The 25,153-nt window shown below is 43.9% G+C and overlaps 1 long non-coding RNA gene across 1 annotated transcript; it reads left to right on the plus strand.

The window, feature by feature from the left end:
• The first annotated feature begins 2,652 nt into the window (after positions 1–2,652).
• Positions 2,653–23,562, plus strand: LOC143768330 (uncharacterized). Its single transcript, XR_013213810.1, has 3 exons — positions 2,653–2,804; positions 20,993–21,030; positions 23,219–23,562. It is a non-coding gene; the product is annotated as an uncharacterized LOC143768330 (long non-coding RNA).
• The last annotated feature ends 1,591 nt before the right edge of the window (positions 23,563–25,153 follow it).

A 25,153-nucleotide genomic window follows, 5' to 3' on the forward strand; every position in this document is an offset into this window, starting at 1 on the left:
GATCTCTATGATCTCATATTGGCCCCTCTGAATACTTGCTCTCTATGGTCTCATATTGGCTGATCTGTCCAGTTGTGTGGTTGATCTTTATGGTCCCATATTTGCCCCTCTGTATAGTTGATCTCTATGATCTCATATTGGCCGCTCTGTACAGTTGTGCGATTGATTGCTATGGTCTCATATTGGCCCCTCTGAATACTTGCTCTCTATAGTCTCATATTGGCTGATCTGTACAGTTGGGTGGTTTGTCTCTATGGTCCCATATTGGCCACTCTTTACAGTTGTCTGGTGGATCTCTACGGTCTCGTCTCATATTGGCCTCTCTGTACCGTTGTGCAGTTGATCTCTATGGTCCCATACTAGCTGCTCTGTACCATTGTGTGGTTGTTCTCTATGGTCGTGTACTGGCCGCTCTGTACCATTGTGTGGTTGTTCTCCATGTTCCCATACTAGCCACTCTGTACAATTGTGAAGTTGATGTCGATGGTTGTGTATTGGCCGCTCTGCACAGTTGTGCAGTTCATCTCTGTGGTTGGTTGTGGCGTGTTTCTTTGTGCTTCTTGGCTTTGCTGATGCAGATAATTCTGAGTTCTGTATCTTTGGCCTTTGTCCTTATCTCCTGGCATCTTTTTGCATCTTTGCAGCTCTGACTGAACAACCACGGACACATTTTTCCCATATTCTCACGTTTTATCTCTCGGCCATGTTTGCAGCGCTATTTTCGGTAATCCCCAATATAAGTTTTTTCGTTTTTGTTTTCTTAGAACCTTAATCTGAAATTTATGATTTCTTCTTTCCTGGAAGATGGAAAATATATTAAACTTCTGAGAATTGTTCCAGTTTTTTTTAACATTTTGCTTTTCTCAGATATTACTGAGTCCTTGTGGTGCGACGTGGCGTTCTAATAAACAACAGATAACAAGGTGGGCACCACCAAAGGCATAGACCGAGATCAGCCTAATGGAAATACAAAGCATAACAGTGAAAACAGTAATGCGAAAACAGGGATCTCTCAAAGTTAATAGAAAATGTATAAATCACATTCAAAGAAAGAAAAAACATTTAAAAATCCCCAAGGCCATATGGTGAATACCAACTACCCAAAATAGAGTTGCGGTAACTGTATTTTGGGTTGCTTGGTCATCACCATATGGCCTTGGGACTTTTTAAGTGTATTTGAGAGCCCGCCATACCTGTTCTGACAATGATAGCTTTGGTAAAGAATGCAAAAGTCTATTCCAAAGATTTTCCACCAGAAGGTACTGTAAGAGGATCCTACATAGAGCGTGCAGTAGAGCTGAATCTATGAATAGGGATGTCCTGTTGGACCCTATCTAAAATGAAAGTGAAAATCAACTGGTGAGATTTATTGGCCAATCTTGAGTGCAGACCCAGATTTGATGGATATTATGGGTACTTTTCTATTGGAGACCTACTGGAGAGGCATTCATTTATGGGAAAAATTACACCTAGTCATTTATACCCAAAAAGCACCACGAACAACCAAGTTGGGGTCACCAATAGGGGCTTCCTCCCCCTGCAGATATTGCACCTTCTTCTAATATTTACCGGATATGAAAGAATTTGTGAACCCCTTTGACTATCGAAAGTTCGTTATAAAGGATAAAATAAATTGTAAAACGAAGGTGGCTCATAAGCAGCCATGGCCTAAATTATATATAGGGAAGACTATTCAAGGACTAAGAAGAAGAACCTCAACACATCTGAGTACAATAAATACGGGAGTGAATTCCCCACTCTCAGGGCACATGACAACTCATCATTCCACGAATCCCTAAATCTCCGGGTTTGGGGTATACGACATTTGACATTGAGTCCAAGGAGAGAAGATTTCAAGAAGCTTCTTCTGCAAGAAGAATCGAGATGGCTCCTCAGACTATATTCCCGCAGTCCAACTGGTCTGAATTAGGGCTTTTCTTAGGCAACATTTGTATGTGCATACGAGAACATTATTTAGGAATAATAAGTGCAATGATTTTTGTACCTACAACCTTAAGGGACTTTTTGATTGATACTGATAGGGGACATCATGTTAGAGACATCACCAATAACCCCAAAGAAACATTAAAATAACATCTATTAGGAAGAAAATGTGTGTAGTGATAGCAGCATCAATGTGCTCTCTGACTCCACAGTGCGGCCCGTGTAATAGCGGTAGCACAATCCATCCATGTATGAATGTAGTTAGCGATATACGCAGAAGCACCAGATGTTGGCAGGTCCTGTTAGGCTACTTAGCAGGCACCCATGTCCTTTTGTAAATTATTTAGCTCAGAAGGTCCCATCGTGATGTCAGTATTGGTCACATGACCTCGGAAGGTGATGTCAGTTCCGGTCACATGACCTCGGAAGGTGATGTCAGTTCCGGTCACATGACCTCAGAAAGTGATGTCGGTTCCGGTCACATGATCTGGGAAGGTGATGTCAGTTCCGGTCACATGATATCGGAAGGTGATGTCAGTTCCGGTCACATGATCTGGGAAGGTGATGTCAGTTCCGGTCACATGATCTGGGAAGATCCTGGTGCGATATTCCTGTGTGCCTCATACAGGTTCTTTTTTGTTACCACCCTAACTAGTGCATGCATCACTTCCTGTCATGTGACCTCGCAGGTCCTGTTAGGACATAACACACGCTCCTTTCTCTCCTATAATTTAAAGAGTTTAATGATTATTTGGATCGTTCTTCAGAGTGATGTTAATTGTTGAGTTACTGGCAATTGGAGCTTGAGAAAAATATTAACACGAGGTCCAAATGGATGAACCAGAAGGAATTTATGATTGGTAAGTTCTAGCATTATAAGGGCCTTTATTGGATGTATGGGATAATATGCTGTGGACACTGGCACCTATAGGAGTCCATGTTGTGTAGAGACCTGTGGACACTGGCACCTATGGGAGTCCATGTTGTGTAGAGACCTGTGGACACTGGCACCTATGGGAGTCCATGTTGTGTAGAGACCTGTGGACACTGGCACCTATGGGAGTCCATGTTGTGTAGAGACCTGTGGACACTGGCACCTATGGGAGTCCATGTTGTGTAGAGACCTGTGGACACTGGCACCTATGGGAGTCCATGTTGTGTAGAGACCTGTGGACACTGGCACCTATGGGAGTCCATGTTGTGTAGAGACCTGTGGACACTGGCACCTATGGGAGTCCATGTTGTGTAGAGACCTGTGGACACTGGCACCTATGGGAGTCCATGTTGTGTAGAGACCTGTGGACACTGGCACCTATGGGAGTCCATGTTGTGTAGAGACCTGTGGACACTGGCACCTATGGGAGTCCATGTTGTGTAGAGACCTGTGGACACTGGCACCTATGGGAGTCCATGTTGTGTAGAGACCTGTGGACACTGGCACCTATGGGAGTCCATGTTGTGTAGAGACCTGTGGACACTGGCACCTATGGGAGTCCATGTTGTGTAGAGACCTGTGGACACTGGCACCTATGGGAGTCCATGTTGTGTAGAGACCTATCAGTGCCTTTGGCTCATCTGATAACAACCTGTAGGATTGGGAGTTGTATAACATGCAGTGATTGGATGATCTTAGTGACATCACCACCAACCTTTTATAAGGTCACGTCCCGCTGCTGCCTCAGATGAGCCGTGTGTGACTCGGATTAGTCAGTTATTATCGTCTAATAGAGGGAACAGCAGAGGATTAGTCAGGTAGCAGCGGACCTGAGTGTTAATTTAGATAATTCCTGGGTTTAATAGCCCCCTACCTCCATAGAATAAAATATATTATTTATAGGGTTAGCGGCTCCTGCTATGTAACATTACATTCAGCTATATAATAATAGGTCTTATGTAAAGCACCGCAGCTCTGAAATAACCGAGTGTTGTGTGGAGCATAGAGCCCGAGGACACATATATCTTACACACACTACACATATTACACATACTACACACATCACACACATCACACATACTACACACATCACACATACTACACACATCACACATATTACACACACTACACGTCACACATACTACACCCCTCACACATACTACACATACTACACACTACACATCACATATACTACACACATCACACATATCACACATACTACACCCATCACACATATCACACATACTACACACCTCACACATATTACACATACTACACACTACACATCACATATACTACACACATCACACATACTACACATATCACACATACTACACACATCACACACCTCACACATACTACACATCACACATATTACACATACATCACATACTACACACATACCACACACCTCACACATCACACATACCACAGACATCACACACATCACACATATTACACATACTACACATATCACACATATCACACATCTCAGGCATCTCCACATCTCACATATCACACATATTACACATACTGCACATACCTCACATATTACAGATATCACACATATTACACATATCACACATACTACACATATTGTGCACCTCACACATACTACACATATCTCACATACTACACATATTACACACATCACACACACTGTATCACACATACTACACATATCTCACATATCACACATACTACACATGTACTGGCTGCAGATGTAGCAGAGCTGTGCGGTCAGTGAGCTGTGCGGTCAGTGAGCTGTGCGGTCAGTGTGCTGTGCAGTCAGTGAGCTGTGCGGTCAGTGAGCTGTGCGGTCAGTGTGCTGTGCGGTCAGTGAGCTGTGCGGTCAGTGTGCTGTGCAGTCAGTGAGCTGTGCGGTCAGTGAGCTGTGCGGTCAGTGTGCTGTGCGGTCAGTGAGCTGTGCGGTCAGTGAGCTGTGCGGTCAGTGTGCTGTGCGGTCAGTGAGCTGTGCGGTCAGTGTGCTGTGCGGTCAGTGTGCTGTGCGGTCAGTGAGCTGTGCGGTCAGTGAGCTGTGCGGTCAGTGTGCTGTGCAGTCAGTGAGCTGTGCGGTCAGTGAGCTGTGCGGTCAGTGAGCTGTGCGGTCAGTGTGCTGTGCGGTCAGTGAGCTGTGCGGTCAGTGTGCTGTGCGGTCAGTGTGCTGTGCGGTCAGTGAGCTGTGCGGTCAGTGAGCTGTGCGGTCAGTGTGCTGTGTGCATCGCTGCAATAACATAGATACAGCTGCTTCATGGCTCCAGAAGGGGCCCACTGCCCAGGATGGGGGAAATTATGCTAAGAAGGTGCCCCGGATTATGGAATTATACTAGAAAGGGCCCAGGATTTGGGGAAATACTCTAGGAAGGGGCACAGTATGGGGGGGGGGCATTGTTATATGATGGGGGACATTACTGGAAGGTACAGGATGGGACAGTATTATTGGAAGTTGACCAAGATGGAGGACATTCTTACAGGAAAGGGCCCAGTATAGGGGATATTATTAAACAAAATAATCCAAAACAGGGGATATTATTACATGATGGGGAACCTTTCCCAGGAAGGGGCCTAGGATGGGGGAACATTCATTATAGCATGGTGCCCAGGACAGGGGTCATTATTACTGGAGGAGGCCAGGCTGAGGGAGATTATTACAGGACCAAGCCAGAGGGACATTAATACATGGGAGAATACGCGCATGTCTTTATAGGATCTAGAACGGAGCAAGGGCCCATAGATCTGACCAACATGCAGGTGGAGGCCCATGTCCAAATCTTACACTGGGGCCCTCAGGTCTCTGGTTGTTTGGAGGTGATTTCCTTCGCAGCTCACACAGAATGATCACAATGAACTGAACCTCCAGCAAAAGTTAGTTAGCAGGACAGTGAAGAAAATGCACAAAGGGGAGGAGCTTTAGTGAGTAGGAGGAGCCTGCAGAGCGACTGATAAATTGTATCATTTCCAATGGCAGCGCCGTCCTTTGTGATCATTCACTGCCTTTTAAGGAATATAATAATGGGAATTGCTCAGTAATAGCAGCGACTATTCCAACAGATGGGAATATAGATCCTCGCAGATTCTGCACAGGTTGATCGAGAACAAAGAAAACAGAAGATGTTATTAAAGAAACGCTTATCTCCCGCTCAGTTACCAGGCAACACTGCCGGCGCCAAAGTCCGTCCAGAGCCGACAAGAACAATCGCACACAAACTGGGAGCGATCCCAGAGGAGGACCCCCGACTTCTCACCGCGCCACAAAGTAACTCGTGTGATAACGGATACAATAATACAGACAAGTGCGACGAACACCCCGGGCGGCCAGAAACTCCAGGACAGGCCATGTGTATAGACAGTGGTGCAACTGGAGCCTGAGGGGCCCCGGAGCAAGATTTGGTCCTGATATATATATATATATATATATATATATATATATATATATATATATATATATATATATATATATATACACACTGTGTTCCAAATGATTCTGCACAAAGAGTTTAGGAGTGATGAGGTTAGAATTTTTTTGTTTGTCATTTAAGCTCAGTGATGGTGATGTGTGTCAGGGCTCTTTATATCACTGAAAGCAATTGCAGAGACCTGTGCACATTAGTTTGGCCGGTGTGTCCAAATAAAGGCAAGACTACGTAAGAAGGCTGTTCCACATTATTAAGCAGCCTACATTTTTGGCCAAAATGGGAAAGAAAAAGGATGTGTCGGCTGCTGAGAAGCAACAAATTGTGGAGTATTTAGGTCAAGGCATGACTACAATCAACATTGCCAAGACACTTCATCGTGATCATCGCACAATCAAGAAGTATGTAGCTGATTCCCAGCACACACGTGTGCGTGCTGATAAGGAAAAATTGAGGACTCTTTCCAACAGGCAATTGCGTAAGGTTAAAAGAGCAGCTGTAAAAATGCCTCGTCATTCATTCAAGTTTTTGAAGATGCTGGTGCCTCCAACGTCCCCAGAACAACAAGATGCAGGGTCCTTCAGAGGTTTGCAGCTGTGCGTAAGCCATCCTGTCGACCACCTCTATCCACTGCACACAAGCAGAAGCGGCTCCAGTGGGCCAAACGATACATGAAGACTGACTTCCAAACTGTTGTGTTCACCGATGAGTGCCGTGCAACGCTCGATGGTCCAGATGGATGGAGTGGAGGATGGCTGGTTGATGGACACCCCATGAAAACACGGCTAAGGCGCCAACAAGGAGGAGGTGGAGTAATGTTTTGTGCTGTAATCATGGGGAGAGAGATTGTCGGCCCCTTTATGATCCCTGAAGGGGTAAAGATGAACTCCATAATCTATGTGGCGTTTCTAAAACAACACTTCCTGCCATGGTTCAAGAGGAAGAACTGTGCTTTCCGCAGCAAGAGCATTTTCATGCATGATAATGCACCGTCTCATGCTGCAAAAAACACATCTGCATCTCTGGCTGCTATGGGCATAAAAGAGGACAAACTTATGGTGTGGCCACCATCTTCCCCTGACCTCAACCCCAGTGAGAACCTCTGGAGCATCATCAAAAGGAGTGTCTATGATGGCGGGAGGCAGTTCACATCTAAGCAACAGCTCTGGGAGGGGATTCTGTCCACATGCAAAACAATTGGAGCAGAAACCATCCAAAGACTGACAAATTCAATGGACGAGAGAGTTCAGAAGCTTCTTTCCAACAAGGGGTCCTATGTGCAAATGTAACATCACCGAGAATAAAGTTTTCACTTGAAAACTGTTTGATTTCATTTTGTGATAAGCTGATAATGCTATAACTTCACAATTGACCATTTGTTTGTTCAAAATAAAAAAAAGGTTGAAAACTCTGCTGTGCATAATAATTTGGAACATGCATTTTGAGTGTTTATTTTTTTTTTAAAAAGATTCTGTTTTCATAGGCAGTTTGTTCCAAAACATTGCAATTATACTAGAATAGTAGATGACTGGAAAATAACAATGACTGCAATTCAGATAGGTAACTTAGAGAAAATAGGAGGAAATATTATTTGCATAATAATTTGGAACACAGTGCATATATATATATATATATATATATATATATATATATATATATATATATATATATATATTGTGATATATGTGATGGTGTAGTGACCCCTGTGGCAGCTAGGGGGCGCTCTGGGCGCTCTGCGTGATATGCATGGAGGCGTATCTGTTGTGGTGATATTTGTGGTGAACCTGTAATCGGCACTGTTGTGAATGGCCGATATGTGTCGCAGAGGGAGTCTGCGTAGTAAGTCTGATGTTTTGTGTTTATGCTGGTGGAGCGCCCCCACACCGCCGCAGGGCCGAGGGGTACCCGGAGCCGGGCCTCTAGGTCTCAGTCCTGGGGTTGTCACGGTGGCTAGACCCGGTCCGTGGCCCTGTCTGTCAGTGGGGGACGTCCGGTGCAATAAGTGATGTAGTAACGGTGTAGCGGTGCAGTTGTGGGGTGCAGGTCGCGGTAAATAACGAGGACACCAGGTTGCAGTCTCTTTACCTCTTTACTGAAGCTCTCTGGGTCCTCAGTCCAGAATACGGTTCACCAGGCTGCGCAAGTCCGGCCGGTCCAATGGCACTTCCAGAGCTCTCCTTGCAGGTGGAAATCGGTGCCTTCCTTCTAGCGCTATGTGTTGCAGTCCTTCCCTGCTGTGCTTACGGAAAGTACCCCACAACTGTTGTGTCTGTTTCTCGTGTTCCCTCACAACAACTTAATTCGCAATGATCTTCCTCGTCCCTCCAGATACTATGGTAGGAACGCACCCGTATGACGGGGAGGCTCGGAGATCTTCCGGGACTCTATCTGCGCCCCTCTCCTGTTGGTACCCCCCTTTGCCTTCCTGGGTGATGCGTGAGACAGTCCGCCTAAAGCTAACTGCCCTGCCGTAGGTCTGAGGTATGGCTTGAAACTCTTTACCTCCTCGGCGTTCCGGCCACCGGTACTGCGCCTCAGTAAGGTGCTGCCTCTTTCAGCACAACCCTCACTGGTATCTCCTTTCGCTTGACTTCGTTTCTCACTCAGCACAATCTATCTCGCTTCTAGTCCTTTCTTGAGTCCCGCCGCTTCCAGGAGCCTGCGCGGACCCGTTACGTTCTTTCAATGCCAAGCCTCTGCCAGGATCCCACCCCTGGCAGAGACCCTACAGTCTCTCCCTTCACAACACCCCCTGCCACAGGGTGTTGCTCCGTTCAATCCCGTCAGCGTTCTCTCTAACTTCCTGCCTGACCCCCAGTTTACCCACTATGGTGGGGAGTGGCCTAATGAATAGCACCCTTAGCTCCCCCCGGAGGCCCAGCTGTGAAATGTATTGGTGACTGTGATACCTGCTCAGAGAACTCCTTCCGTGCCATCGAACGCAGCATGGCCCCCCTTAGTGGCTGAACCATGCTACTGCAACGACCAGGACTCTGGGGCGCTGCACTCCCCCCTGGTTAAACACAGTACTCCGGGACTGGGAAGAAAAACAACAATACAGGTTAGCAAAAAGACATACAATTTTGTTGAGTGCAAATAACAATAAGTATACTTAAGTAGGCTTCCCTTTATGGGAGGTGAGGACACTTGTAACGTTACAAACATAATCAACATTATAAATTACAGAGCATAAATAACTTCTGTTACCCAACCGGGTATTCTACTTAGTGCAATTTTTAGAACAATAACTTAACATTGCCTTTAAGAAACTCACACTCTTAGTCTATCAAAGGCCTTCCTATAATCACATTATAAGGCATTTCAACTTTACATTCTCCTTCTTGTGAACCTGCAGGACCGCCTGTCCCTACGGCACCAGGCCTACTGCCTCTCCTTTCTTTTACAGGACCGCCCTGTTCAGCCAGGGCCTTCTGCCTTTCGCTACTATACACAGTATAGACATAACATTCCTTTCATTTAAAGAACTCTGAGCCCGCTCTACTCGGCTCCTTTAAGGACTCACTCTCTAACCTCTACGGGTTCACTCTCTGTCCTTAGTAACAAAGTAACTTTTCAATGGGGACGCGGGGTTTACCTTCTATCCTCACCTTCATTATTACTTCTTTTACTTTCAACTATGCAGGCTTCTACATCTACCCCTACGGGCTCTCTGCATCTTTCCTTTCTACAAAACATTATTCAGATTTCACATTTCAACAACTTCAACACATATAACTCGGCATGTAAAACAGTTACATTTCTTTTCATGGCATCATTATGGCATTACTGTTCTGCAACAGTATCTCTCTCAAGTTCAGTTTCTCACATCCCCTTTAAGAGGAGACCAAGTCTTTCTAAGGTAGCTCGTCTTCTCAGCCTACCAGCCCATGCAAAGGTTCCGGCATGGTATCTTCACAAAGTGTCTTTCAAACAACTAGGGCAAATATCTTCGCAAAGTGTCTTTAACTCAAACAAATAAGGCAAATATCTTCGCAAAGTGTCTTTGGCTAAAACCAGTAGGGAGCACCTTTAAGAAGGTGCAAACTATTTACAAAGGAAGTTCGAATCATGCACAGTCCATGATTTCTGCAGTTCTTTAAACTTGTGCAAAAATTTTGAGAACAACAATAGTGGCCCCGGGTCAACAAAGGGGTCACCTTTAACCCTAGACGGGTTTAGTAGCAAACAGGAACAGTTAAAGGAATGAACAGTTAACTATTTACATTTTTCCATGGTATCGAGGTTTATTCTTTTTCTGGTGGCTTGGGCTCCTGCCCCCCAGCCACCGTGGTGCCAGCGTCCGCGGTTCGAACGTGAAGATGAACTCGACTGGCCAACTCGGTGGCCGCAACCAGGCGCACCGTTGCGATGGTGACAAGATCGGGTGCTCCTGGGACCAGGTCCGAGGCGGTAAGGGTCGCGGCGCCAGACATACACCGCCGAACATTCCGTGCATACCACCCGAGCGGGTTCTGGTGGCGGCTGTAGGTCACCGAATCCCCCTTTTTCAATGGTTCTCCACTTCGGCCACAGCAGGGAGCCCTCACGTTACAATGCGCAACAAAAACGTCAGTATCCAATCCTGGCTCGTGTATGAGGCCCCACCCTCTTCTTGCATGGTAGGCCAACACAGTGCCCCGCCTTGTCGCATCTCTGTCATCCCATGCCGGAGGGGGTTGTTGTACTTTCGATGGGCCCATCGACTCGGCCTCTTTCCGGCCTTTCCACTGTAGAATCAAGCACTGTCTATATTGTTCCCATGTAAGCACCGCAAGAGTGGATCCGTTCTCCCGGGATCCGTCTGCTCTAAACCAGGGGGTGTCCCACCGAAGAACTACTCCATCTAAGCTCACATCCACAGGCTCCCCCACTCCAGTCGACAGCGGTGGCACCATCCTTCCCAGGTCATCGGGGGATAGCACCATTAGCCCTGCCGAGATAAGTCGCTCCCTACTGCGATAGAGGTGGGTCATGGAAGCGGGCTCGTGAAGGGGAGCAGGGGCGTCGGCCATACCTGCGTCTAATGTGGTTCCATCGGTGTCGCTCCGGTCCGTTAACAAGGATGCTGGAATCGGCTGCAGCCCGGACCGGGGCCCCGCCAATGGGATGCTCGGATTCCGCTCCGCCTGCAGTGGTTCCTCCTCCTCTAACTCCAAGGTCGGGATTGGTGGACATAGCTCCGCTGTCGGATCCGCAGGCTTCCGGTCCATCTCCGGTGAAGAAGGGCAGGCCTGAACCACTTCTTCCTCGCTCAGGCACTCGCCGTTCATCATCGCTGCCTGATAGTCGGTGGCAGTGCATGCACCCGACTCCGCCATTTCTCTGAGGTCGGGCTTCTCCATCACCCGCTTCCCGCCGTTGCATCTCAAAGGGTGTTTCTCTTCTGTTTTGGGGCAGGTCATCTCTTTGCAGCCAGAAGTGCAGGGGGTGGTAGCCATTTCTCGCGCCACACTGGGAGTCTCCGCCCATAACACACCCTCCTTCTCCTGGGGTGTAGCAATGGCGGCGCCTTTTGGCGGCCAATGGCGCAGCACAATCTTGCAATAAAGTACAGTTCAAGCACAGTAAATCACAGTCTCTAGGCACACATGACCTGATTCTTCAGGCTTAAGTAGATCCTGTTCGTGACGCCAAGTTGGAGCGCCCCCACACCGCCGCAGGGCCGAGGGGTACCCGGAGCCGGGCCTCTAGGTCTCAGTCCTGGGGTTGTCACGGTGGCTAGACCCGGTCCGTGGCCCTGTCTGTCAGTGGGGGACGTCCGGTGCAATAAGTGATGTAGTAACGGTGTAGCGGTGCAGTTGTGGGGTGCAGGTCGCGGTAAATAACGAGGACACCAGGTTGCAGTCTCTTTACCTCTTTACTGAAGCTCTCTGGGTCCTCAGTCCAGAATACGGTTCACCAGGCTGCGCAAGTCCGGCCGGTCCAATGGCACTTCCAGAGCTCTCCTTGCAGGTGGAAATCGGTGCCTTCCTTCTAGCGCTATGTGTTGCAGTCCTTCCCTGCTGTGCTTACGGAAAGTACCCCACAACTGTTGTGTCTGTTTCTCGTGTTCCCTCACAACAACTTAATTCGCAATGATCTTCCTCGTCCCTCCAGATACTATGGTAGGAACGCACCCGTATGACGGGGAGGCTCGGAGATCTTCCGGGACTCTATCTGCGCCCCTCTCCTGTTGGTACCCCCCTTTGCCTTCCTGGGTGATGCGTGAGACAGTCCGCCTAAAGCTAACTGCCCTGCCGTAGGTCTGAGGTATGGCTTGAAACTCTTTACCTCCTCGGCGTTCCGGCCACCGGTAGTGCGCCTCAGTAAGGTGCTGCCTCTTTCAGCACAACCCTCACTGGTATCTCCTTTCGCTTGACTTCGTTTCTCACTCAGCACAATCTATCTCGCTTCTAGTCCTTTCTTGAGTCCCGCCGCTTCCAGGAGCCTGCGCGGACCCGTTACGTTCTTTCAATGCCAAGCCTCTGCCAGGATCCCACCCCTGGCAGAGACCCTACAGTCTCTCCCTTCACAACACCCCCTGCCACAGGGTGTTGCTCCGTTCAATCCCGTCAGCGTTCTCTCTAACTTCCTGCCTGACCCCCAGTTTACCCACTATGGTGGGGAGTGGCCTAATGAATAGCACCCTTAGCTCCCCCCGGAGGCCCAGCTGTGAAATGTATTGGTTACTGTGATACCTGCTCAGAGAACTCCTTCCGTGCCATCGAACGCAGCATGGCCCCCCTTAGTGGCTGAACCATGCTACTGCAACGACCAGGACTCTGGGGCGCTGCACTGGGACCTGTAGTCCCTCAAGAGTTTCTGTAATGTGTATAGTTAAGTTTGGGTGACTTACTAGGCTAGTCATGAGAGACGGGAGGGTCAGACTAGCCACACATCCACACACACATCCAGGGGTGTGGTTTCAGGTATATAATGTGACCAGGATGTGGGTCACATGGGAGGTGTGTCCGGCAGGTCCTGTGTGGTTCCTGTGTGGAACCTGTGTATGGACCTGACCGATGAAGTTGCTGGATCGTCCTGGGAATGACTAGGGTCCTGCAAGCACCTGGGAACGGTGCGGGATTGTCCTGGGAATGACTAGGGTCCCGAATGGTGCTGGATTGGCCTAGGAATGACTAGGGTCCGGAGAGCACCTAAGACCGTGAGACTTCGGGACTGTCCTAGGAATGACTAGGGTCCCGAATGGTGCTGGATTGGCCTAGGAATGACTAGGGTCCGGAGAGCACCTGAGAACGTGGACTAGGCCACTGGCGTGATCCTGGTAACCTGAGGTAACGGGTGGAGGACGGGGTCCAGGACCTAAGCTGATAGGTGGAGGACGGGGTCCAGGACCTAAGCTGACAGGTGGAGGACGGGGTCCAGGACCTGTTGTGACAGGTGGAGGACGGGGTCCAGGACCTAAGCTGATAGGTGGAGGACGGGGTCCAGGACCTAAGCTGATAGGTGGAGGACGGGGTCCAGGACCTGTGGTAACGAGGTGACGACCAGGATCTGCGGAGCCAGTGTCCGTTACGGTGTGGGGAAGCTGCAGTCCTTCGGTGAGGTCCGGACTGACTACTGTGTGCCGGACAGGCAAGTTGGGGATCCCCGTTAGGCAGCTTACCCAGAAGAGTGTTAACAGAGTGTGGGGAAGCTGGAGTCCTTCGGTGAGATCTGGACTGACTACTGTGTATTGACCAGGCGAGTTGGTGATCCCCGTTAGGCAGCTTACCCAAAGGCTGTTGGAAGAGTCGGCAAGGTGGAGCAGGAGCTCCCGTCAGGTACCAAAGAGACTGTTGGTGCCTGTTGTATTCTATGTAATGAACTGTGCTTAACCCGGTTTATCTGGCTTAATAAACCGTATGGACTGCTTTCTTTTATAAACCCGTGCTGTGTGCTTAAATATCGCGGTCAAGCGAGTGTCCCCCAACACTCTCAGTAAGAGAAACCTTACAATATATATATATATATACTGTATATATAAAACCTCCATTTTGGTATTTATGTCCCTTATCCTTGCCCCATCCTACTATATACAGTGGAGAAAACATGTGTTACTTATTTTCCCCACTGTATATCCCCCATTCTGGTACATGTCCCTTCCTGGTATTTGTCCCCCATTCTGCTGCTGTTATTAAAGTATAGAAAAAAGTATAAAGTATAAAGTATAGAAAAAAAATAAACCATTTTACTCACCAGGGGTATACATAAAAGTCATGGAGCCCCATTGCAGAAGTATACTGCACTCCCCATAGTGCACCATATAGTATAATGCACCTAATAGTCCTCCTTACAGTATAATGCAGCCCCATATTCCTTCATAAATTATAATGCACCCCTAAAAGTCCTCCATATAGTATAATGCGCCCCCCATAGTCCTCCATATAGTATAATTCACCCCCATATTGCATCGTATATCATAAACCACCTCCACAGTTCTCTATATAGTATAATGCACCACATAATGCTTAATATAGTTTTATGCACCTCATAGTCCTCCATACAGTATAATGAACCCTCATATTGCTTCATATATTACGATGCACCCTTATAGCTCTCCATTTAGTATAATGGGCCCCCATAGTCCTTCATATGGTATAATGACCCCCGTAGTCTTCCATATTGCATAATGCACTCCATAGATCTCCATATAATATAATGCGCCTTCAGTAGTCCTCCATTTATAATGCACAGCCCATAGTCCTCCATATTAGTCTAATACACAGCTCATATCCTTAATATAATACACTGTGAAATCTCATATTCTTAATATAATACATTGCTCAAAAAAATAAAGGGAACACTAAAATTCAGCATTTTAGATATCACTGAATGAAATATCCCTTTATTCATTACATAGTGGAATGTGTTGAGAACATAAAACATAAAAATGATCAATGTAAATTAAAATTAATATCCCATGGAGGTCTGGATTTGGAATGATGCTCAAAATCAAAGTGGAAAATCAAATTACAGGCTGATCCTACTTCAATGGGAATTCCTCAAGACAAGGAAATGATGCTCAGTAGTGTATGTGGCCTCCACGTGCCTTTTTGACCTTCTTACAATGCCAGGACATGCTCCTGATGAGGCAGCAGATGTTCTCCTGATGGATCTCCTCCTAGACCTGGACTAAAGGATCACTGGTGGATGAAACGAGACATGAGGTCCCAGATGTGCTTGATTGGATTCAGGTTTGAGTGATGGGCCGGCCAGTCCATAGCATCAATGCCTTCATCATGCAGGAACTGCTGACACACTTCAGCCACCTGAGGTCTGGCATTGTCCTGCATTAGGAGGAACTTAGGGTCACCCACACCAGCATATGGTCTCACAAGGGGTCTGAGGGTCTCATCCTGGTATCTAATGGCACTTAGGGTACCTCTGACTAGCACATGGAGGGCTGTGTGGCCCTCCAAAGAAATGCCTTCCCACACCATTACTGATCCACTGCCAAAACAGTCAAGTTGAAGGATGTTTCAGGCAGTCACGCCTGTCACATGTGCTCAGTGTGAACCTGCTCTCATCCAGGAAGAGCAAAGGGAACCAATGTCAAATCTGTCAATCTTGGTGTTCTCTGGCGAATGCCGATCACACTGCATGGTGTTGGGCTGTAGACACAACACCCACTTGTGGACAACAGGCCCTCCTACCACCCTCATGGAGTCTGTTTTTGACAGTTTGAGCAGACGCATGGATATTAGTGGCCTGCTGGAGGTCAATTTGCAGGGTTCTGGCAGTGCTCCTGCTGTTACTCCTTGTACAAAGGAGAAGGTAGTGGTTCTGCTGCTGGGTTGTTGCCCTCCTATGGTCCCCTCCACGTCTCCTGGTGTACTGGCCTGTTTCCTGCTATCTTCTCCATGTTCTGGACACTATGCTGACAGATACAGCTAGCCTTCTTGTGACAGCTCACATTGATGTGCCATCCTGGATGAAATGCACTATCTGAGCCCAGGTACGGACTGGGGCTGAAGTTCAGCCCTGGCATTTGAAATCACACAGGCCCATGTTGTCCCCGTCCCCAAGCACTAGATGGGGTGCGCTACAAATTTTGTCCTGGATGGAGGAAAGGAAGATTTACTACAAGAACAATATTTCCAATGATACCCGTAGCCTGCTGGGGTAAGTGATGGAGTCAGCGACTTTGTGCTCCGACACAAGTTTTAACAGTGTGGGTGTCTTGAGTACACCGATTCTTTTAACAATGTTGCAGACAAGGCAGCCCACAACCAGACAGGCCCTTCTGGCATTTGTCAGAATTGCCAAATTGCCTGTCCGGCCCTGCCTCAGCCACTTCTATGGGTTGTAGACACCGCCTCATGATATGATACCGTACCTCTAGGTGTGAGAGCAATGACAAAATGCAAAAGTGACCAAAACAGCCAAAAAGGATGAAAACAGAGAAATGGTCTGTGGTCACCACTTGCAGAACTGCTCCTTTAAGGTGTTGTCTTGCTAATTGCCGATCATTTCTACCTTTTGTCTGTTCCATTTGCACAAAAGTAGGAGAAACTGATTCACAACTGGTGTTGCTTCATAACTGGACAGGATGATTTCACAGAAGTGATTGACTTGGAGTTACATTGTGTTTTTTAAGTATTCCCTTTATTTTTTGAGCAGTGTATAATGCACAGTCCATAATTATTCATGTCAGTTTTATAGTAGTTATATTCTTGTACATAGGAGCAGTGTTGTAGTAGTTATATTTTTGTACATAGGGGCAGTATTATAATAGTTATATTCTTGTACATAGGGGCAGTATTATAGTAGTTATATTCTTGTACATAGGGGCAGTATTATAGTAGTTATATTCTTGTACATAGGAGCAGTATTATAGTAGTTATATTCTTGTACATAATAGCAGTATTATAGTAGTTATATTCTTGTATATAGGAGCAGTATTATAGTAGTTATATTCTTGTATATAGGAGCAGTATTATAGTAGTTATATTCTTGTACATAGGAGCAGTATTATAGTAGTTATATTCTTGTACATAGGGGCAGGATTATAGTAGTTATATTCCTGTACATAGTAGCAGTATTATAGTAGTTATATTCTTGTACATAGGGGCAGTATTATAGTAGTTATATTCTTGTACATAGGAGCAGTATTATAGTAGTTATATTCTTGTACATAGGAGCAGTATTATAGTAGTTATATCCTTGTACATAGGAGCAGTATTATAGTAGTTATATTCTTGTATATAGGAGCAGTATTATAGTAGTTATATTCTTGTACATAGGAGCAGTATTATAGTAGTTATATTCTTGTACATAGGAGCAGTATTATAGTAGTTATATTCTTGTACATAGGAGCAGTATTATAGTAGTTATATTCTTGTACATAGGGGCAGTATTATAGTAGTTATATTCTTGTACATAGGGGCAGTATTATAGTACCGTAGTTATATTCTTGTACATAGGAGCAGTATTATAGTAGTTATATTCTTGTACATAGGAGCAGTATTATAGTAGTTATATTCTTGTACATAGGGGCAGTATTATAGTAGTTATATTCTTGTACAGAGGAGCAGTATTATAGCAGTTATATTCTTGTACATAGGAGCAGTATTATAGTAGTTATACTCTTGTACATAGGGGCAGTATTATAGCAGTTATATTCTTGTACATAGGGGCAGTATTATAGTACGGTAGTTATATTCTTGTACATAGGAGCAGTATTATAGTAGTTATATTCTTGTACATAGGAGCAGTATTATAGTAGTTATATTCTTGTACATAGGGGCAGTATTATAGTAGTTATATTCTTGTACAGAGGAGCAGTATTATAGCAGTTATATTCTTGTACATAGGAGCAGTATTATAGTAGTTATACTCTTGTACATAGGGGCAGTATTATAGCAGTTATATTCTTGTACATAAGAGCAGTATTATAGTAGTTATATTCTTGTACATAGGAGCAGTATTATAGTAGTTATATTCTTGTACATAGGAGCAGTATTATAGTAGTTATATTCTTGTACATAGGAGCAGTATTATAGTAGTTATACTCTTGTACATAGGGGCAGTATTATAGCAGTTATATTCTTGTACATAGGAGCAGTATTATAGTAGTTATATTCATGTACATAGGAGCAGTATTATAGTAGTTATATTCTTGTACATAGGAGCAGTATTATAGTAGTTATATTCTTGTACATAGGAGCAGTATTATAGTAGTTATATTCTTGTACATAGGAGCAGTATTGTAGTAGTTATATTCTTGTACATAGGAGCAGTATTGTAGTAGTTATATTCTTGTACATAGAAGCAGTATTATAGTAGTTATATTCTTGTACATAGGAGCAGTATTATAGTAGTTATATTCTTGTACATAGGGTGCAGTATTGTAGTAGTTATATTCTTGTACATAGGAGCAGTATTATAGTAGTTATATTCTTGTACATAGGAGCAGTATTATAGTAGTTATATTCTTGTACATAGGGTGCAGTATTGTAGTAGTTATATTCTTGTACATAGGAGCAGTATTATAGTAGTTATATTCTTGTACATAGGGTGCAGTATTGTAGTAGTTATATTCTTGTACATAGGAGCAGTATTATAGTAGTTATATTCTTGTACATAGGAGCAGTATTATAGTAGTTATATTCTTGTACATAGGGGCAGTATTATAGTAGTTATATTCTTGTACATAGGGGCAGTATTATAGTAGTTATATTCTTGTACATAGGAGCAGTATTATAGTAGTTATATTCTTGTACATAGGAGCAGTATTATAGTAGTTATATTCTTGTACATAGGGGCAGTATTATAGTAGTTATATTCTTGTACAGAGGAGCAGTATTATAGCAGTTATATTCTTGTACATAGGAGCAGTATTATAGTAGTTATACTCTTGTACATAGGGGCAGTATTATAGCAGTTATATTCTTGTACATAAGAGCAGTATTATAGTAGTTATATTCTTGTACATAGGGGCAGTATTATAGTAGTTATATTCTTGTACATAGGAGCAGTATTATAGTAGTTATATTCCTGTACATAGGAGCAGTATTATAGTAGTTATATTCTTGTACATAGGAGCAGTATTATAGTAGTTATATTCTTGTACATAGGAGCAGTATTATAGTAGTTATATTCTTGTACATAGGAGCAGTATTATAGTAGTTATACTCTTGTACATAGGGGCAGTATTATAGCAGTTATATTCTTGTACATAGGAGCAGTATTATAGTAGTTATATTCATGTACATAGGAGCAGTATTATAGTAGTTATATTCTTGTACATAGGAGCAGTATTATAGTAGTTATATTCTTGTACATAGGAGCAGTATTATAGTAGTTATATTCTTGTACATAGGGTGCAGTATTGTAGTAGTTATATTCTTGTACATAGGAGCAGTATTATAGTAGTTATATTCTTGTACATAGAAGCAGTATTATAGTAGTTATATTCTTGTACATAGGAGCAGTATTGTAGTAGTTATATTCTTGTACATAGGAGCAGTATTATAGTAGTTATATTCTTGTACATAGAAGCAGTATTATAGTAGTTATATTCTTGTACATAGGAGCAGTATTATAGTAGTTATATTCTTGTACATAGGGGCAGTATTATAGTAGTTATATTCTTGTACATAGGAGCAGTATTATAGTAGTTATATTTCTGTACATAGGAGCAGTATTATAGTAGTTATATTCTTGTACATAGGAGCAGTATTATAGTAGTTATATTCTTGTACATAGGAGCAGTATTATAGTAGTTATATTCTTGTACATAGGGGCAGTATTATGGATATTATATTTTTGTACATAGGGTCCAGTAATTACTAGTTAGTAGTTACACTATTGAGCCAAAGGGCTACAATATTTGGAACTTCTGACTTTCAAGCTCCATATCTCATGTGATATGAAAGTATTATTGGACAATAAATGACAGTCCATGGGATAAAAAACCCAATTTGTCAGTGTTTCTTATTTTTTCTTCCATTGATGCCATAATATAGAGGTTAATGGCGGCACAATGAGTTTCCACGATTCTGTAGTATGGAGCCATATACTGTATTTTCTGTGCGTCTGACCCTTCTGTGTCTTTGAGTCTTAAGTATCTGGCATTTCTTTTTGTCCATCGGACAGAATAATCTGCTATTATAGTGACTGAATGGAATCAATTAAGAGAGAAGAGGCTGCGCCGTGTTTGATCCTGGAGCTGAGAGATAAAGAAGTATTTCCAAGTACAATGTATCACATAAATCTATAATTACCAGCTCTTAAAGTGAACACATAATTGCCGCTGCCTACGTGCTGTTGTTTTGTTGTTTTATTTTTTTGGTTGATTTCTGTCTTTTTATCTTTTTCATACAAAATCTAAAGTTGTTTCAGGTCTTTACAGAAAACATTTTACCCACAAACGTTAGTTTAGAGAACTGCCCCCCCCTCCCGCTTTAATGTTTTCAATAAACCTCCCACATCTCGTCCAATAAAGCCATTATCTGCCATCGAAATCACATTTGCATAAAAAGTTTATGAAGCAAAACTCCAAAAACCCGAAAACTCGGGCTGGAAATAATTCTGCCTAAAGTTCTTTCATTTCAGATGAAGAATGATTGAATTTAATGTTTCATTATTTCCTTATAACTTTGCCGTCTAGGAGGTTTTTTTTTACATTTGGCCTCAGAGTCCTTTTCTGCCGCTCACAAATGAATATTTAATGGTCTTGACTTTCTGTGGCTCTGAAGTTTTTCTCCATTTGCCCCAGGTGAATACAAACGAGCAGTCAGCTTCAAGAAAGGAAAAGTAAGCAAAAAGTTTATTGGTTTTTATATTCCAGAGTGTTTTGATTAAATCTTTCCTTGATGCCCATTCCGCAGTAGTAGACGGGGTTAATAAAATGATGCAAAATAACACTATTTTGAAGATTTGGCCTATCTTAGCCTATTATACATACAGTGGATATAAAAATTCTATACACCTTTTAAAAAAAAATCCTACCAAGAAGAATCATTGCAGAACAAAAATGTCGCCCATAATCTGTACAAATTCATTGAGGAAAAAAACTGAAATCATTTTTCAGGTGGAAAATAAAAATAACAAGACTAAAATAATATGGCTGCATAAGTGTGAGCACCCTCCTATTATTGGGGTTGTGGTTGTGTCATGTTTTCCTCCATGTTTTGCAAAAAATGGATTAACCAAATACCCTGTGTTTTTCCATCCTTTTATTAGCACTTGCTGTTTACTGTTATTTTTTTGCAACAGAGTATTTTTTGGTTTTACTGTGCCTTTTTTTGTGTGGTTTCATGTTTTCCTCCATGTTACATAGTAGTCAGAGCTCAGCCGCCATCATTTTCAGCTATTCTGATGAACCCCATAGAAAGTGTCACTGTTCTAAGAGTATTTTCCTGACATTTTCTGGTCCGTAAACAGCTGACAACACAGCAAAGGATCTCACTATGGAAATTTGTCAGGGAAAGGGACAAAAACATTTCCTAGTCATTAGATCTACCATTGTCACTGTGAAGACATCCTCAAGAAGTGGTTGAAATTTGACTCAACGGTAATATTACCTAGAACTGGACGTCCCTCAAAAACTGATGGAAAAAAATAGAGGAAAATTGTCCCAGGGGGCTGCAAGAGGTCAACAGCAACATTAAAGGAGCTGCAGGAATTTCTGGCCAGTCCTGGTTGTGTTCTGCATGTGATAACAATCTCACAAATTCTTCATATGTCCGTCCTGTGGGGTTGGGTGGCAAGACGGAAACCTTTCCTTACCAAGAAAATCATCCAAGCTATGTGATACTTCCAAAACTTCCATCATGTCTGCCAGAAATAGGAAACATGCTCTATCTGATCAGACCGAGGGGAAACTTTTTGGTCATAATTAAAAAAGGTACATATCCAACACTGTGCATCACCAGAAAATCACCATCCCCACAGTGAGGCATGATGGAGGAATCATTGTGCTTTGGGATTGTTTTTCAGCAGTTGGAACTGAAGGTAGGGAGAATTATGAACAAAACAAATATCAGTCAATTGTACATAAGAACTTTCTGCTAAAAAAACTGAAGATAAGGAGGAATTTCACCTTTCAGCAGACAATGACCCTGAGCTACCTCCAAATCAGAACACATTCTCCAGAAGAAGATGTAAGTTCTGGAACGACCCAGCCCAAGCCCAGACCTGAACCCAAAGGACAACCTGTGGTGACCTGAAGAGGGCGCTGTACACAGAAGATGCCCCCGCAATCTGACAGATATGGAGCTGCTGCAAGGAGGAGCGGGCAAAGATCGCCAATTCTAGATGTGCCAGAAATTCAAAGAGGGCAGATTTATGCAACCACAGTATTTTACCACTTTTTTTCTTTTTCCATCTGAAATGGATTTGTGCAGATTATGGGCGACTTTAAAGGTGGGAAAAAGTTTTGAAATTATTCTTTATATTTGGATTTTTTACCATGACAAAAACCTGGCATTTTACCAGGGGCTTGTAGACTTTTTATATCAACTATGTATATATAATTTGCATGGCGAAATCCTGCATCTGATCTTTGGAACCCACGCAAAATCCAGTTATAATTGCGATCTTTTCATCCCTTAGAGTCGCCCCCGTTAAGGTGGCTGTTATCTCTGACCCCTCAATTTTCACTCATTGACCCTTTTTTATTCAGTTTTTGGAGCAGAAACTGAAAGTTTTTGTGGATATTTGAGGCTTGAAGGATGGATTTGAGAGTTTCTGCTTCAAAAACTCTTTGGAAAAAGTCTGTGTGCACAAAGTCTTACATATATTTATCGTGTTTCTCAATGATCAGAGGTCGGACGTCTTTACCGAGCTCCATATTCTGCTCCGTTATATAAAATAATGATCTCAGGTGATGGAAGGAGATGCGAGTCAGCGAGGAGCAGAGAAGTAACACCATCTAGAGCCACTAATGGGCGCACAGTAACGGGCCGATCTCTGCACATTACCTAATATTTCCACATTGCAGGTATTATATCATCAACAATGCGGTGGCCTTTATCCCGCTGGGATCTCAGCTCCGGAGAGGACACAATCGGCTTAATGACAAGTCCCTACTTCCCTCCCTGACACATCAGATTGTTACATGTCACAAAGGCTCAGCGGGAAGAAAATCAAAGCTCGCACCAGAGATGTCAGAAGGAAAGTTTGCCAAGTTTTTTTTTACTTAATGTAAATAAAAATGTCCTACTTTTGATACTTTTTCCTCTGAAGTTATAGACACATCTCATTCTCAACCCAAACCAATCTTTATAGAAAACTGGGGCAACTGGAGGCCGCGAGACGTTTTATTCCCCTATGTAACAAAATAAACGAAACACACAAAAATTAGGTACGAGTCATAACCTTTATTCATTCCTTCTTACTATTTTTTAACTTCTTTGTTGTCTCAGGCTTTTACTTTCTCTCCTCGCTGGGTATCGTAGAAAAATTAAAATGCATAAGAGATCTCCAGAGAAGGAAGAAAAGCTGATAATTCAAACTCCTTTTGGAAGTAGGACCTCACATCGAACATATGGGGAAGAGAGAAAACTACTTATAGCTAGGGAGAGAACTAATTAAAACAACATTTCAAACAGTATCCCCCAAGTAATTAAGCAGGAGATTTGTGCTGAGAAGTCGACAGCAAGATTGGCATTTGTTTATGCATAGGGAAGGGACATCTTGGGTTCAAAGGGAGTGTTCCAGGTTTTGTGTCTCCCCTGTACAGATATAAGTGTTGGGGTTTGTATTGATTCGATATTTATGGGATACAGATTTTCAGCGTTGTGTCGAAGGGACGGATCTGACACACTCACTCATATCACTGTAGGGCCACTAGAACTCCTCCAACTCAATAACGGTCTAATTAGATGATGCTATACCTGTCATATTTGGTTTCTATGTAAAGGTAAAAACATGATAATAATAATAATAACATTTATATATATAGCTCCAACATATTCCGCAACACTTTACAGTTTAACAGTTTCAAACACAACAGTCATAAGTAACAACGTTAACAATACAATAATAAAGCACAATAAGCCGCCTCTGCTTGTGAGAGCTTACAATCTACAATGAGGTGGGGGAGATACAAAGACAGGTGTGTATTTACAGTGATGTATTTACAATGATGGTCCAGCCATCTTCAGGGGGTGGGGGATAGATGCAAGTAGTAAATGGGCTACACACGCGCCTTTATGACTTTTATTAGGGAACGTGGTAGGCCGCTCTGAACAAATGTGTTTTGAGCGAGAGCCTAAAACTATGCAAGTTGTGGATGGTCCTAATATCTTGGGGTAGAGCATTCCAGAGGATTGGTGCAGCACGGGAGAAGTCTTGGAGTCGGCAGTGGGAAGTACGGATTAGTGCAGAGGTTAGTCGAAAGTCGTTTGCAGAGCGCAGCGGTCGGTTAGGCCGATAGACAGAAATGAGGGAGGAGATGTAAGGGGGTGCCACACTGTGGAGAGCTTTGTGGGTGAGAACAAGTACTTTGAATTGTATCCTGTAATGAATTGGCAGCCAGTGTAACGACTGGCAAAAAGCGGACGCGTTTGAGTAACGATTAGCCAGATGGACGACCCTGGCTGCCGCATTAAGGATAGACTGGAGAGGGGAAAGTCGGGTGAGGGGAAGGCCAATTAGTAGAGCATTACAGTAGTCCAGACTGGAGTGGATTAGGGCGACAGTGAGGGTTTTTGTTGTTTCCATGGTGAGAAAAGGGCGGATTCTAGAGATGTTCTTTAGGTGTAAGTGGCACGAGCGGGCAAGAGATTGTATATGGGATGTGAAGGAGAGATCGGAGTCAGACATAACACCTAGACAGCGCGGCTGCTGCCGGGGTGTTATTATGGTGCCACCCACAGAGAGGGAAATGTCAGATTTAGGGAGGTTAGTAGAAGGCGGGAGCAGAAGAAGGTCA

The sequence above is a fragment of the Ranitomeya variabilis genome, chromosome 4 (assembly GCF_051348905.1).
Source record: "Ranitomeya variabilis isolate aRanVar5 chromosome 4, aRanVar5.hap1, whole genome shotgun sequence".
In the NCBI taxonomy this organism is placed as follows: domain Eukaryota; kingdom Metazoa; phylum Chordata; class Amphibia; order Anura; family Dendrobatidae; genus Ranitomeya; species Ranitomeya variabilis.